The sequence below is a fragment of the Uranotaenia lowii genome, chromosome 2 (assembly GCF_029784155.1).
Source record: "Uranotaenia lowii strain MFRU-FL chromosome 2, ASM2978415v1, whole genome shotgun sequence".
NCBI lineage: Eukaryota > Metazoa > Arthropoda > Insecta > Diptera > Culicidae > Uranotaenia > Uranotaenia lowii.
In genome coordinates, this window is record NC_073692.1 from 269,534,000 (window position 1) to 269,548,308 (window position 14,309).

At 32.8% G+C, this 14,309-nt stretch overlaps 1 pseudogene; it reads left to right on the plus strand.

Moving 5' to 3' along the window:
• Nucleotides 1-1,473: 1,473 nt before the first annotated feature.
• On the plus strand, nucleotides 1,474-2,115 carry LOC129742627 (40S ribosomal protein S6-like; annotated as a pseudogene).
• Nucleotides 2,116-14,309: the final 12,194 nt, after the last annotated feature.

Here is a 14,309-nt window from a genome sequence, read left to right on the forward strand (position 1 = left end):
TGATAGCACGATTAGGTTTTGATTTTACTACGAAAGCTGAATAAGGTATCATTAAGGTTTCATTTACTTTTATAGATCAGAAAAGTTAGACCAAAATGAAAGCATGATTTGGTATTCAGGTTTATTAAGGTTTCGGGGTTTTTGAATTATAACAAAAAAAAACTTAACCCTGACTGCGTACGTTTCCGAAGTTTTGTTTAACGTTTTTAAGCTTAATTTAGAATTACATACTTTTCAATTTATTTTAATGTTTCAAAATCAGTAATCGATTATAAAACTTTAATAAAAATTATTGAAACTATTTTTAACACAATATAAATAATAAAAAGTTTGAAATAAATTAATTTGAAAGGACTTAACAATTATAATGAGCAGTCACTTGAACCGTTGAAAATTCTTAAAACACTTCAAGTATTTTTTATTTGTGCTAATCGCTCTAAAAAGTGAATTGATTGTACAAGTCACCATCAAAAATGTCATTTGGTCAAAATAAAATACTCATTCATAGAACTAATATTGGAACAAAACAATTAATAGACATTTTATCATAAATTTTAATATCCTTCCAACTCAAGTAAGAAACCTGATTTTTTTTGATAACGGGTTGGAAAGATGCATTCAGAATTAATTGACCACTCAGGAGTGGTTTTAAAAAAACGTTTTAATCCGAGACCTGTTTCTAACATGTACAAAAATATACTGCAGATTTTGGATCAATTTTTACAAGGATTATACTGAAAACTCTGCATTTTGAGCCAAACTATAATTTATTAATGTTTCCAATGATTCTTTTGATTGACATTCCTGAGCCGCTGAAATTATTTTAAGGATTTTAAAAAAATTGGCTCTGGTTGAAATTTTTGCAATGAAGAAGCCATGTTGCCACTATACGTGTTTCACTCGTATCATTATTGTTCTTCCTGTGGGTTTCCAGACTGTAAAATTGATACGAGAGTTTTTGTTTTCTTCAGCACTTTGAGTGGAACAAGTGATTTTCTGACATGACGGACATGACACAGAACAAGAACGGCAACTGCAGCAACTACAATTTAAATTATATACTTATTTTTCTCACGATGAAAAGATTGAATTGAAAAATTCATCTAACCAAAATATACGAGAAAATTCAACAAAGCATATTTTCAATGGACATATAACCATCGTCACTGTTCCATTCAGCAGCTGTCAGTCAGTACGGGTTTTCGTTAAAAAAAACAACTTTTGTGGTGATTTTGTTTTCTAACCGATGTGTTATCACAATTGCACTATTATCGGTAGTTAAATGTGTAATTATCTGAGAAAAGGCGTTCTGATACTGCAGGGAATCAGAAAGGTAGGTCTACGATAAGTGATCATAGTTCAACTTGTTTTATTGTTTAAATGGTTTGTTTTTCTGCTCGAAAACAGTTCCCAGAGGAAGGCGTTTTTAGTTTCCGCGAGTGACTTCTATCACAAGGGTGCTGAAATCATCCCTTACCATGTGGGTTACCGATTATTCAGGGTGTGCTGACCAACACCCGTGTTCGTCTGCTCCTGAAGAAGGGACCCTCTTGCAACCGGCCAAATTGCATCGTTCTGAAGAGCGCAAGCGGAAATCCGTTCGCCAATGCTTCGTAAACAAAAATCCATCGGCGCTGGCGCTGATCGTCGTTCGTTAGGGAGAGAAGGACATTCCCGGACTTTTCAAGCCCATTGACCAAGAAAGATGAGAAGAAGCCGAAGCACAAGGCCTCCATGCACTAGAGTCCGATGAACTTGGTCATTCAGCAGCGCAAGAGACATCGTTTGACCATCAAGAATCGTCGTGCCGAGAGCCGTAAGGGATCCGAGTCGGATTTCTTGAAAATTTTTCATCTGCGCCGTCGTGAGGAACGCATGCGTCGCCGGTCCCGGCCTGTTGTCGACTCGCGCAGCTCGTTTGGTTTGGAAAAGTACAAGGCCTCGGCCTGGCAACATTCTTGGCCGTGATATGTTGCCAAAAAGCAGGCCAAGAAGGAGGCCACCGAGTTCGCTAAGAAGGCCGATGCCAAGCCCAAGGTTAAGAAGCCAGCGGATAAGAAGGCCAAGTCTGCCAAGAACAGTATGTATGAGACATTTTTATTTCTAGCAGCATAAGTGAAAGCTATAAAACATGATTGTTAAGAGCCTCTAAACAATTTACGTGAATAGAATAGAATTGAATTACGAATTGTTGGTTATTATATGTTGATAATTAGCCTTCACTTATGCAACTATTTGTATTGACGATGTACAGATGAATATTGTCAAAACTTTGTTTTTATTCCTACATTTCTGTTTTATTGACTAATGCAATTAATGTAACTAGTAAATCATTCCGATTAGGGATGAACAATCTTTTTATCAACATGTCAATATGAATTTTGATTGCTAAACCAAAATAGCCAAACCCCCTTATAGAGTGCGAGGGGATATTATTAGAGAACTAAATGTTATTGGATCTCCATTTTTTTTTAAATTTACCACTTCATTAATGTCTACATGAGTTAGGTATATTCTAAGAATTCAGCGTAGCAAAACCAACGCTTAATTTCAAGATTAGGTGCTTTACCCGTTGCATAAATAAAGGCGATTCTTTAAGACTATGTATTACAAATAAGGTACACCGGGCAGGTGCATACGGATTTTCAACTTTCACATGTCATAAACAAAAATGTATATCTTAAAAAATTATCGATTATCGTTCCTAGCTACACTAAAATAGTTTTCAACAAATTCCTGTGAAAGTTAAAAATTAAAAAATGTTAGTAAAAAACAACGGTAGTTTTGTGAAACTAAATCTCCGTTTATGGGGGCAAATGCAAACGCAGTGCTTTTTCTAAACTAATTTACAGATGCGTCAGTGTATGGGTTCTGAAATGAATTTAATATATGTTCCGGTATGTTTTATCAACTTTAAATGATTTATTTGCTGTTTTCCTGCAATGTTAATTATTTTTTTGGGACTTCATTCTTGCTAACTGTTGTTTTAAGCAAAAGACTTTAATTTTCCAATGCATTATGGAATTCGCTTCGGACACAACACTTTGGATACCCATTCTGATCATGCTTATATTATGCTGAACCTTTTTGAAGATGAATTTTCTTAAATGGCTGATGTTATATGGCTTAAAGGTGCGTTTGCACTTACCCCGGTAGTGTCGTGTGCACTTGTCCCGCAGTGTGATTGACGAGCGTTAATACTATTTTCACAACTTTCAGGGTATACTGAAAATTTATCATAAATTTTCTGCTTTCGAAAGTTTAATTTATCTATTACCGTATTTATTTATGCCAAGTGTTGCACTGGTACACCACTAGGTGCTGTCAAACAGATTGTTTATTCGGACAGTGTAGCACTGGTTTTGACCTGGTGTTGCACTGCTTTCGGGCGGTAGTGCCCAGAAAATTTTGTCAGTTTTGTGCGAGTGTGTGAGTGAGTGAGGTAGAAATACACTGGCAACGATTTGTGTCTGTTTTTATCAGATATGGTGGGACACTGAACGAGGGGAGAAAACAAATACGGTATATGTTAGATTGTTTGTTTGGACCTAAACAACAGTTTCTAGAAAAAGATTTTTTTTTGTAACATAAAAGTTTATCGTTTGCACTTGCCAGGAGTTTGCATTTGCCCCGGTGTACCTTATCTAATATTACCATTAGTGTAACGCCGGAAGATTGCATAAGTTCATAAGCATTAGGTATAATTTTGTCTTAAAAGTCTGCCCGGGATAGTATACATTTAGGCGTTTTTTTGTGGGGTACGCCTATCACTGCGACCAGTTAGTTGATCTATTGTAGTTGAACTTGAAGTTGCATAAGGAAAGGCGAAATTAATTTCAGTATCGGTATCGAAACAAGAAATATATTAAATTTACCTTAGAAATTATTTTTGAGAAAAGAAGCTATATCGCTAAATTGCACCACATTTTGCTATCACGCCTTGAGGGTCAATTTTGCTTGATTCCAAGTGGTACATAGCACAAATGAAAGCAACGATTTGCAAAATTAAGCCAATTTTTGCTTGTTTTCAGGCCTAAACGATTCCTCATTTTTCGGATGTTTTGAGAGCAATTTGATGCCAAATTTTGCTGTCAAAGAAATTCTATTGATGTCTTGAATAAGCATCATTTTGCTCTCCAAGCTCTCGGAAAACGAGGTGTAGTTGGGGTCTCAGTTTTAGCAAAATTTGGTATCAATTTGCTAACCAAGTATGGAAATTTGTGCTCTCATTTTTGCTGTGTACCACCTTATGTCAAGCAAAATGAGAGCAACTTTGGCTCTCAGGGCGTGATAGCAAAATTTGCTATAATTTTGCCATAAAAGTCTGCTCGGGTATATCTATGATTTTGTACATATGCAGTAGAGAGGGGTTATAATCTCCTATTTCAATTTATCTCGGGATTCCGGGATTTCCCGGGAAAAGGATGATCAGATTTCCGAATCCCAGGAACGCGAAATGGTCGGGAAAAGGACACTGTAATGAGCAGAAAGTTTTTTTAAGTCTTGAAAACACAAAATCCGCGATATTTCGAACATTGGTTGAAAACAAAAAAAAATGTTTCCATAATGGATGAAAAATTGCTATGTTTTTGATATTGTTAGAAACAATATTAAAAAATAAACAAGAAGTAGGTGATGTAAAAGTGTCACAATGTTTGTGACTTTTCAACAGATACAATTTCGATACAACTTTATAATTAATGTTAAATATTGTTTTCGGGTCAAAATTACGATCTATAAACGATTTTCTTATTATGAATGTTCGACGTTACTTTGAATTGGAATTCACTTTTTTTAAATTAAAGCCCTAAAGATCAAAAGATCAGATTCAGTTAAAACTTTGAATTGCTTTAAAATTAAAATTTTTTCATGTTCATAAATTAAAAAAAAACTTAATTTACAAACAAAAAAACAGTAGATCGCAAGATAACATTTAGATAAAGAATTGACAAAACTAAAACCTTTTCATTTTCATAAAAACCAATTATGCACAAATTTGCCATGAATATTAGAAATTGCCTAAAAAATAATCCCTAAAAGTTTGGTTGTGATCTGAAGAAAAATGAAGAAGTTAAATTTGTCTGAACACCAGTGTACATACAATTTTTTGACATCATTTGAAGGACTCTAGACACGAATTCCATAAAGCTGGTAAAGTGTCAAAAATAAAACCTAAAAAAAAATCGAAAGAACTAATAAATTGAATATTACTTGCGATCGGGTTTATGTAAAGGGAATATAATAATTGATCTTAGAAGAGGGCGAATTTTTGCACCAAATGACGATATTTCGCTTATATTTAAGCTTGAAAAGTGTCCGTTATAAACAATTTTATGTTAAAAATAATGCTGTACGTACAGTTTAATTATTCACAGTTTATGAAAAAATAACTTTTAAATTGAAAAAATTCAAAAACAATACCAGTTAACTATGTAAGAGTTGTCTAGTGATCTTTGGCTTTGTAGGCCCTTCAATGCTCGAGTTTAATTTTTTGCGTTATTTTTGTTTTTTTAATTTGGACTCATATCGAAAACTGACTTTGATTTAAAATTAACGATGTTTTTACGTGTAATAAATTAAAAGTATGAATTTATAATAAAAAAACAGAATAAATAACCCGAATAAATAAAATTACTAAACAATTCATGAACATGTATTCGTTTCCTTGATTATGACTTATTCATTTCTCTGTATTCTTTTTGTGAAAATGAATCAATAATACTATATTTAAATAAAAAATATAAATTTCGGATATAAAGTCTGAATTCTTAGCAGAACTTTCAATATTTACTTATTCTAAATTATGGATTTCTAAGTTTTCAATTCTGAAACAATTTTTTATTTTTTTATTTCTATTTTTATTAAATTCTGAAACAAAATGATGATGAATGGTGTAATTGAATCTTGATACAAAAATTAAGGGTTTCTATTTGATTTGAACTTGAAACAAAACTATTAAATTAAATTTTGAATCACAATTACTAAAATAGTATGAATTTTAATCTAATTTTAAACCTGGAGTTATCCATTTCTATTCTGTTACTTATTATTTATTTTTAATTTTATAAAGGAAATATGTGATTCTTAAACTTGAAATATGGAGACTGAAAACAAATTTCAGTTCTTTTCATACTTTTTAGAATGTTATAGAATAACAAAATGAACCATATTGTATTTAACCTTCTAAAACCCAATTTTTCCGCTAAAAAATTCACAAAAGTTATACTCTGAGATTACAAACAACTTTTGTTCTACAATAGAATCATATGCATGGAAAATATTCGGTTAATCAAACAAAATATTTTGAAGCTGGTTTTTTTCATAACTTTTAGAATACTTCAGTATATTTTTTTCTTTTCAAAATATCTAACATCACCTTTATTACCTTTAAGGCTACATATTTCGAAAATAAAGATTTTTGGTGAAATGGGCAATTCACTCGTTTTATTGGTTTTTAAGCTTTCTCTTAGATAAAGCGAATGTCACGAGCCTGTCAAACAGCTTTCATTATTACCACATCTTAGAACATCATCTTTTGAATCATTTAGCAAAAAAAAATGTAATTTTTTTGGCCTCTTTGAAACACCTGAACTTATTTAAATTTTGAAAAGGTAAGTTCAATATGTTTATTTTTATTTCACTGAAAAGAGTAAGATGAAACTGGGAACGATTGTTAGAAATATGAACTTTACATTTTTGATGATCATATAATTAGAAGGAGCTAAATCTTCTAATCATATGTCTTTCCAATGCTCTTTAAAACCTTGAATAAATTTCGGGGTTTTCTCTAGGATCATGATAGTACAATGAATTGAAATCGAATGTTATTGAACAATTTTGATTTGATGAAATATAAAAATGAAAATGAAAAATCATACGAAATTAGTTCAAAAATATGCTATCGAATTGATGTCGTAAGTGTGTTTCGATAGGCATTGCAAAGATTTTTCGATGAGAAAATTAATAATTTCACTAGAGTTGCAACTCAAACATTGAGTTTTTGCGATAGGATACTATTTCGATACTATTTAGGTACTATTTAGCATTTCATGGTTCATTGTAATTTTAATTTTTTTTTATTGTTACCTGAAATCAACAACACATTGTGTAAACGATTTAAAAATGTTGATTTTAAACGGACGAGAGATTAAAAAAGGTCTTGATTGTGCTTTTTAAAAAAAAAGTATCGATATCGGTTCCTGAACATAACATAAAAGAACATTCTAAAAAACATGACAACAGGATGCTATGCACTCAGTCTTAACGCAATATGCACCAACTTCGGGATTTTCAAAAAGCACTCATATTTGAATAACCTGCTCAAAAGTGTCCTGCACAACATACAAAATTCATTCGTCGGTTCTCATTGTTCATAGAAACAACCGTAATGAGGACCCGAAGCTGAGATTACTCGAAGAAGCCGCTTCCAATCTGTCCAGGAGCTACCGGCCAAGAATTACGTATAAAGGTAGGTACGCACTTCTCTCCTTGTTTTGAAGTGTTTCGAATTGTTTTGTGGTTGGTATTTCTTGCAACGTAGGGAAAGTCGGCATTATTAGCCTTTGATCTTTTATGGTGGCAAGGAATGTATGGATGCTTTTTTTTGCTGGTAAGGACAAAATTTGTCGCTATTCTGCGGTTCATTTGAACGGAGAAAGAAAAATTCAAGAAAATTTCCTTTTCCTTTTTGTGGGTCCGGATTTATCTTACGGAAACTACCGGCTACCGATCGGTTGTCCTGAGAACCTTTGCAGGGAAGTTCTTTCGCTTTCAAAACCGACCCGCCCTTCGACCTTTGCCAATACACCGGCAATAAATCGTGTAAGGTTGAAAAAGTCACACCGCGCTTCCTGAGGAGGTAGGATTGATTCCGGCATTCGGAAACAGTCATATCAAAAAAATTATGTTTCCTGGGTGGCGCTTTGATTTTTTATCTGATTAAAATCGTATAATTTAAAGTAAAAACTTAAAAACGTTAAATGTATGAAAATTATGAATATATCTTAAGGCTACATGTTACCGGTAAAAAAAACACAAGAAACCGTTAAATTGATGGGAAACCGCTTAAAATAAGCCCTTTTCTTCAACACAGTCTAAAATCCAACTAAACAACTACCGTTTTAAAGTTGGTCAGCTACGGGTTGCCAAAAAAAAAAGCTGCCACCGTTTGTCCCCTCACAAAACAACTTTTGAGCCAACAAAGACTCGTGCTTGGCCATTCTCAAGTAAAGTGAGCTTGAAATTGTGTTCCGTAAATGCGCTTATTATGATATTAGACACGAAATCACGTGCTGCTCGATTAGATGATGGTATACAGCTTTATGTAGCGCCCATCTGTTGATGATGATCACGAAATGATTGGCGATCGAGTACAAAAGTGTTCCTGTGTACCCGGAAAGTATACTGCCTTCGGCTCAAACCCTGCCCGGGCGAATAAAATTGGTTTCCTTACCTTCTGGCGCGTATCTTATTTGCGCGGAAAACATCAAGAATTCGGCAGCATTGTTGCGAGAAATGCCTTGTTCTGCAAATCATGCCCAAAACATTTGGACATGTTTGAGCCACAGACAAACGGTTACAGTTAATATGACTAATTTGAAAGAGAAAACTGCGAGCTTACTGATCTCCTGATTAGAGCTTATTTTTTTTAATTGGAATTGTCCTTGAAAAAACGCTTTCGAACTTTTCACAAATTTTTTTTTCTCTCATGCATCGGTCAAACAACTTCCAAGATTATTGTACATAGATAGTGAACTTATTAAATTTTGAGATTTTTTTTTTTCAGAAATACTTATGCAAAAATGAAAGTGCATAGAATCTCGAAGCAAAGTTAATCAAACTATAAAGGCATGTGCACAGAGTTGCATTTTCGTAAAAAGTTTCATCCAAACGTGAAAATCACAGAGGAACGATGACGATCATCGTTTTTAAAAGCTTTCACACAGCCAAATTACACTCAAATCATAGATCATGAGTGTCAACTGATTACCGTCAAAATAATCATACGCTTAAAGCGTTTCTGGAATAAATACATTAATTTTCCCGGGAATCAATGAATTTTCCAAACTCTTCCGTACAACGGTCGAACACGAATAAGCTGAAAAAAGTTCAATGATTGTTGGCAAACAACATTTACAGCTTTTGAATCCAACACGCTACGATGCAAGCTTGAAGACCTGCTATAAAACGTGACCACGTGCTTGCTATAAAGATCGACTGTCTATAGCTGACTAAGCGAACTGATGGTTGTACACAACATTCGAAAGTTGGATGCAAGTTGACGATCGAACTTGTTAGGTGGGCACTTCGAGCATGAAAGCTGCGAAGCTTAGAAGTTTTCAACTACCGTTACGGCGGCGGTTGAGCTTCAGATTTGAAACCTTTGATCTGAGAAATGCATTTTTGTTTTCAGCCTTCCTGCGGATCTTTCGGTTAGATTCGACTGGAACCATAATTGTCTTCATTTTTTTAATCCTAAAATCATCATTAGATCGAATCAACGATGAACCTTTGTTTAAAACTATTTATTCATTGATCTAAAAGAAAACTATCAAATGTCTTCATTTGACTTCATTTTTAGTCATGAAGTTCAATTCTGTATGAGAGAGGTGGTGTGTTTGGAAATTCTAATTTAGCTGTAGAAAATAACAATTGAAAAAAAAAACAAAAATAAAAATAAATGTAAAATATAAAGCCGATAAAACTGAAAAAAATTAATATTTCAAATCAATGCTAATGTCGGTGAGTTATTAATAAATAATTCTATAAGTTGATCTTTATTCTGAACTAGAAATTTTAGATCACTATTTTCGAAACACCAGAAAATGAATTCCATTTAAAATTTCGAATAAAACCAGAATTCATAGCTTTGGGCAAAAAATAGAATACATTATATATAACACCAGATTTTAAAAGAAATTAAATCCAAATTCTTAAATCATTTTCACCAGAAATTAAAATAAACATTGTTTTGCTAAATAATAATAATTCTCAATTAATGTTTATATAAATAATCATTTCTTATCTTCATTTTCAATTGAGAAATTGATACAAATATTCTTCTGTTTTATCTTAAATTTGACATAATAGGGTAAGAACACTATATATTGAACACCATCTTTGGGATTTAGCGATTTTGTGGCCTGTGATATTACTATAAAGTTTTATTTGTTTTTATCCAATTTTTCTCCCAATCAAAAAAGGGCTGTTTTCTTCATCCAGTCAAAAAATAATGTAAAATTTTGAACAAATATTAAAGGTGATTAAAGTTTCGCAGATTGTGGCTGCGAGTGAGTGCGAAATTCTTGTACAAAATTTGAATAGAGTTAGGAAAGGCTTCAACTAGGACTAAGGTTTTTGTTTAATTTTTCTACTAAATATTACAGTTTTAATTGGTTTATGTTTTACTTGTGTTCAATATCCGATACCTGTTCAATAACTAGTGCTTCTACCCTATTTAATCACGATATGAAATTTGAATTTATTAAAAGAAAAAATATTCATTTGAATCTAAAAAATATTAAAAGCGCATATGTACATGATGATTGAATTGAATTTGATAAAAAAGAAAATATTCAATTTTCAGTGATCAAAGTTAGAGATGAAATTCTTCTAATATTGATATTCTTCCGGTTATTAAAATAAAAGACTACAAAAGTTAATTTTTTTTTCATTAAGATAAATGATTTGAAAAACTAAAAAAAAACTTTAAGCGCAATTTTAATTCGAAATTTCAAGCTCTGGATATTTTGTCGCCGTCAATTGAAGTATTTGGCCCCGGAAAGAATGAAAGATAGAAACTAAGTTTTTCTTATTGAAGATCTAGATCTCTAGGCTTCCAAGAAGATTATGTTTGCAGATCACAAAAATTTAGAGTTGAAAAACGAAGACAAACTCATTCAAAATATTCGGTGAAGTTATATAGTATTAGCATAGACAAACAGACGGAACACTCTATTTTCATTCTTCGCAAAACTAACTGAGAAGCTAGGCAATGTCACCACCAGATTGCGCAGCTTCATTTTTTTGGAAATCACAATTCTCATCATATTTGTTTACTATTCCTTAACGACCAAAATATTCTTCAAAACAAAATGCCTTTTTGAAAGTGTAAAGAAGGTGACGGAAAAGTGAGTTTGAATCAGATGATGGCAGCTGCATTTCTGGTATCTGCTCAAAACTTAAAATACATGGGCGGAAAACTTGGCGGTATTCGTAAGATATTGGTCGTTTCGGAAAGTATTATCTAATGGTTTCTAATTCTCGGAAAAACTTACATTTTCACACAGTTTTTTTCAGGAATGACGAAGACAGGTGAGTGCTATGTATGGGGATCGATTATTAGAGACGCGAATCGGTGGGTAGTGTCCCCAATTTCCCGGGAAAACTGCGTACAGCTTATATTTACTGGACTAAAAGAACATCTGCACCTTAAGATTGACCATTCGTAGCCTCCCGATCAAAACTTATTTCAAACGTTCGGCTGTCTGGCCAGAGTGTGAAGGATAGCTAAAGAAAATGTTCCCATGCCAGATATTGTTTTTATTTCCATGCAGTTTCCAGCAGAAAATTTCGCCGTTCTCCGAAATGAATATAAATTAGAAACATTGGTATATTGTAAACAATTTTTAACTTCAGTTTAAGAGAGAATGATTAGGTCAATCAATGTTCTGAAAAAAGAAACCAGATATATTTTTTTTAATTTGCAAATCGATTCAAAATATGCTTTCCCCTGTCGAAGGTAGAAGGTGTTATAGAAAATTTTCGAAGTGTGATGTAAGTTAATCTAGAAACTTGCTTTAATAAATTATGTTTTTAAACAAAACTCTTGTACCTTGTATTTTGTACCTATTCCATTTTTTTTAAAATAAATTCATGTTTTCTGTATAATCTGTATAATGATATCCTTTATAAAAAAATAGTTAGGAATCAACTTTTTTTTTTGGGAAATCGTTGAATACATTCAATAGTTTCGTTCAAAATGGGAGCGAACTGTGCCAAATTGTTATTATTGGGTTTGAGTTCTGTTTCCGAAGGTGAATCAAATAATTTCAACTGTTCTTTGCATAACTTGCTGCAATATTGTTTTGTTGATTCGTATTAATATGCCGATTTCAACATCAATTCTTGAAGAAGGTCTTTGGATTTCATTACATAACCATCACCATCAACATCATAAAAGTTTTTAATTCATTTGACTGGTTCCGGAGGCAGCATTGGAGCCTTTTGAATCAAAGCTAAAAAGCAGAAACAGTAATATTTAAATAGATACAAATAACAGTAAACTACTTCTGCAAATGACAAAATGGTTGTTTACGCTTCAAAACAAAACGTACAATTTTCAAAGGTTACCATGATCGTTTTTTTTAAATCGAAATTAATTGGTAGGCAATGTCGGCAACAGATGGCAGTGTAATCGATTTGCGAAAAAATGACCGGATTTTCTTCAGAGTGTCCTGTCTGTTTGTCTGTGGTATTAGTAAGAACATTTCAAGGTTATGAAAATGAAAATTCGTTCCATGAGGAACAAATTGATGCCATGGAATGAAAATGCTTCTGATCAAATTCTACTAGCTAATTTTCAATATCTTTCTTTTTCTTCTAATTTTCTATTATTTTCTCATAATCTGGAAATGCTCGTACTAAAAGAAACTTTCACCGATAAGGTCTATACATTAAATCAAAAACATCTATGCACTCCAGAAAAATGAAAAAATTGTGATCTTGTGGAATTTATCAAAAACCTTTGGAATGATGATTTGAAGAACAAGAAACACAAATAACAATTTTGAAAAAAATTGGTTTCTTGAAGATTATTTTGTATCTGCATAAAATTATAATGATATAATTGACTTTTTTTCCATTATGAAAGTGATTAGAAATGCATGAACTTGTTTGGATATACTACTTACAAAAAAAAAAACAATTTTAAAGTGTTTTTTGTGTGTCAATGTTTGAGTTCCAATACACAAGGTTTATTGAAATACAAATCAAAATTGACAGTGAAATTTAATTTTAATTCGTGAACTTTGTGCGGGTTGCTCCGGCGAGGGAATAGCTAACGGCTAATATTCAGTATTTCCTACCTGTTATATCTGCCTCAATGGATGTATGGGATCCCAAGCACTTTCGGTCGAGTTACGCTTAAGCGACGGAAGAGGCTCACTGACTGCCGAGCTGTTGGACGCTCTTCAAAACAAAATGCCTTTTTGAAAGTGTAAAGAAGGTGACGGAAAAGTGAGTTTGAATCAGATGATGGCAGCTGCATTTCTGGTATCTGCTCAAAACTTAAAATACATGGGCGGAAAACTTGGCGGTATTCGTAAGATATTGGTCGTTTCGGAAAGTATTATCTAATGGTTTCTAATTCTCGGAAAAACTTACATTTTCACACAGTTTTTTTCAGGAATGACGAAGACAGGTGAGTGCTATGTATGGGGATCGATTATTAGAGACGCGAATCGGTGGGTAGTGTCCCCAATTTCCCGGGAAAACTGCGTACAGCTTATATTTACTGGACTAAAAGAACATCTGCACCTTAAGATTGACCATTCGTAGCCTCCCGATCAAAACTTATTTCAAACGTTCGGCTGTCTGGCCAGAGTGTGAAGGATAGCTAAAGAAAATGTTCCCATGCCAGATATTGTTTTTATTTCCATGCAGTTTCCAGCAGAAAATTTCGCCGTTCTCCGAAATGAATATAAATTAGAAACATTGGTATATTGTAAACAATTTTTAACTTCAGTTTAAGAGAGAATGATTAGGTCAATCAATGTTCTGAAAAAAGAAACCAGATATATTTTTTTTAATTTGCAAATCGATTCAAAATATGCTTTCCCCTGTCGAAGGTAGAAGGTGTTATAGAAAATTTTCGAAGTGTGATGTAAGTTAATCTAGAAACTTGCTTTAATAAATTATGTTTTTAAACAAAACTCTTGTACCTTGTATTTTGTACCTATTCCATTTTTTTTAAAATAAATTCATGTTTTCTGTATAATCTGTATAATGATATCCTTTATAAAAAAATAGTTAGGAATCAACTTTTTTTTTTGGGAAATCGTTGAATACATTCAATAGTTTCGTTCAAAATGGGAGCGAACTGTGCCAAATTGTTATTATTGGGTTTGAGTTCTGTTTCCGAAGGTGAATCAAATAATTTCAACTGTTCTTTGCATAACTTGCTGCAATATTGTTTTGTTGATTCGTATTAATATGCCGATTTCAACATCAATTCTTGAAGAAGGTCTTTGGATTTCATTACATAACCATCACCATCAACATCATAAAAGTTTTTAATTCATTTGACTGGT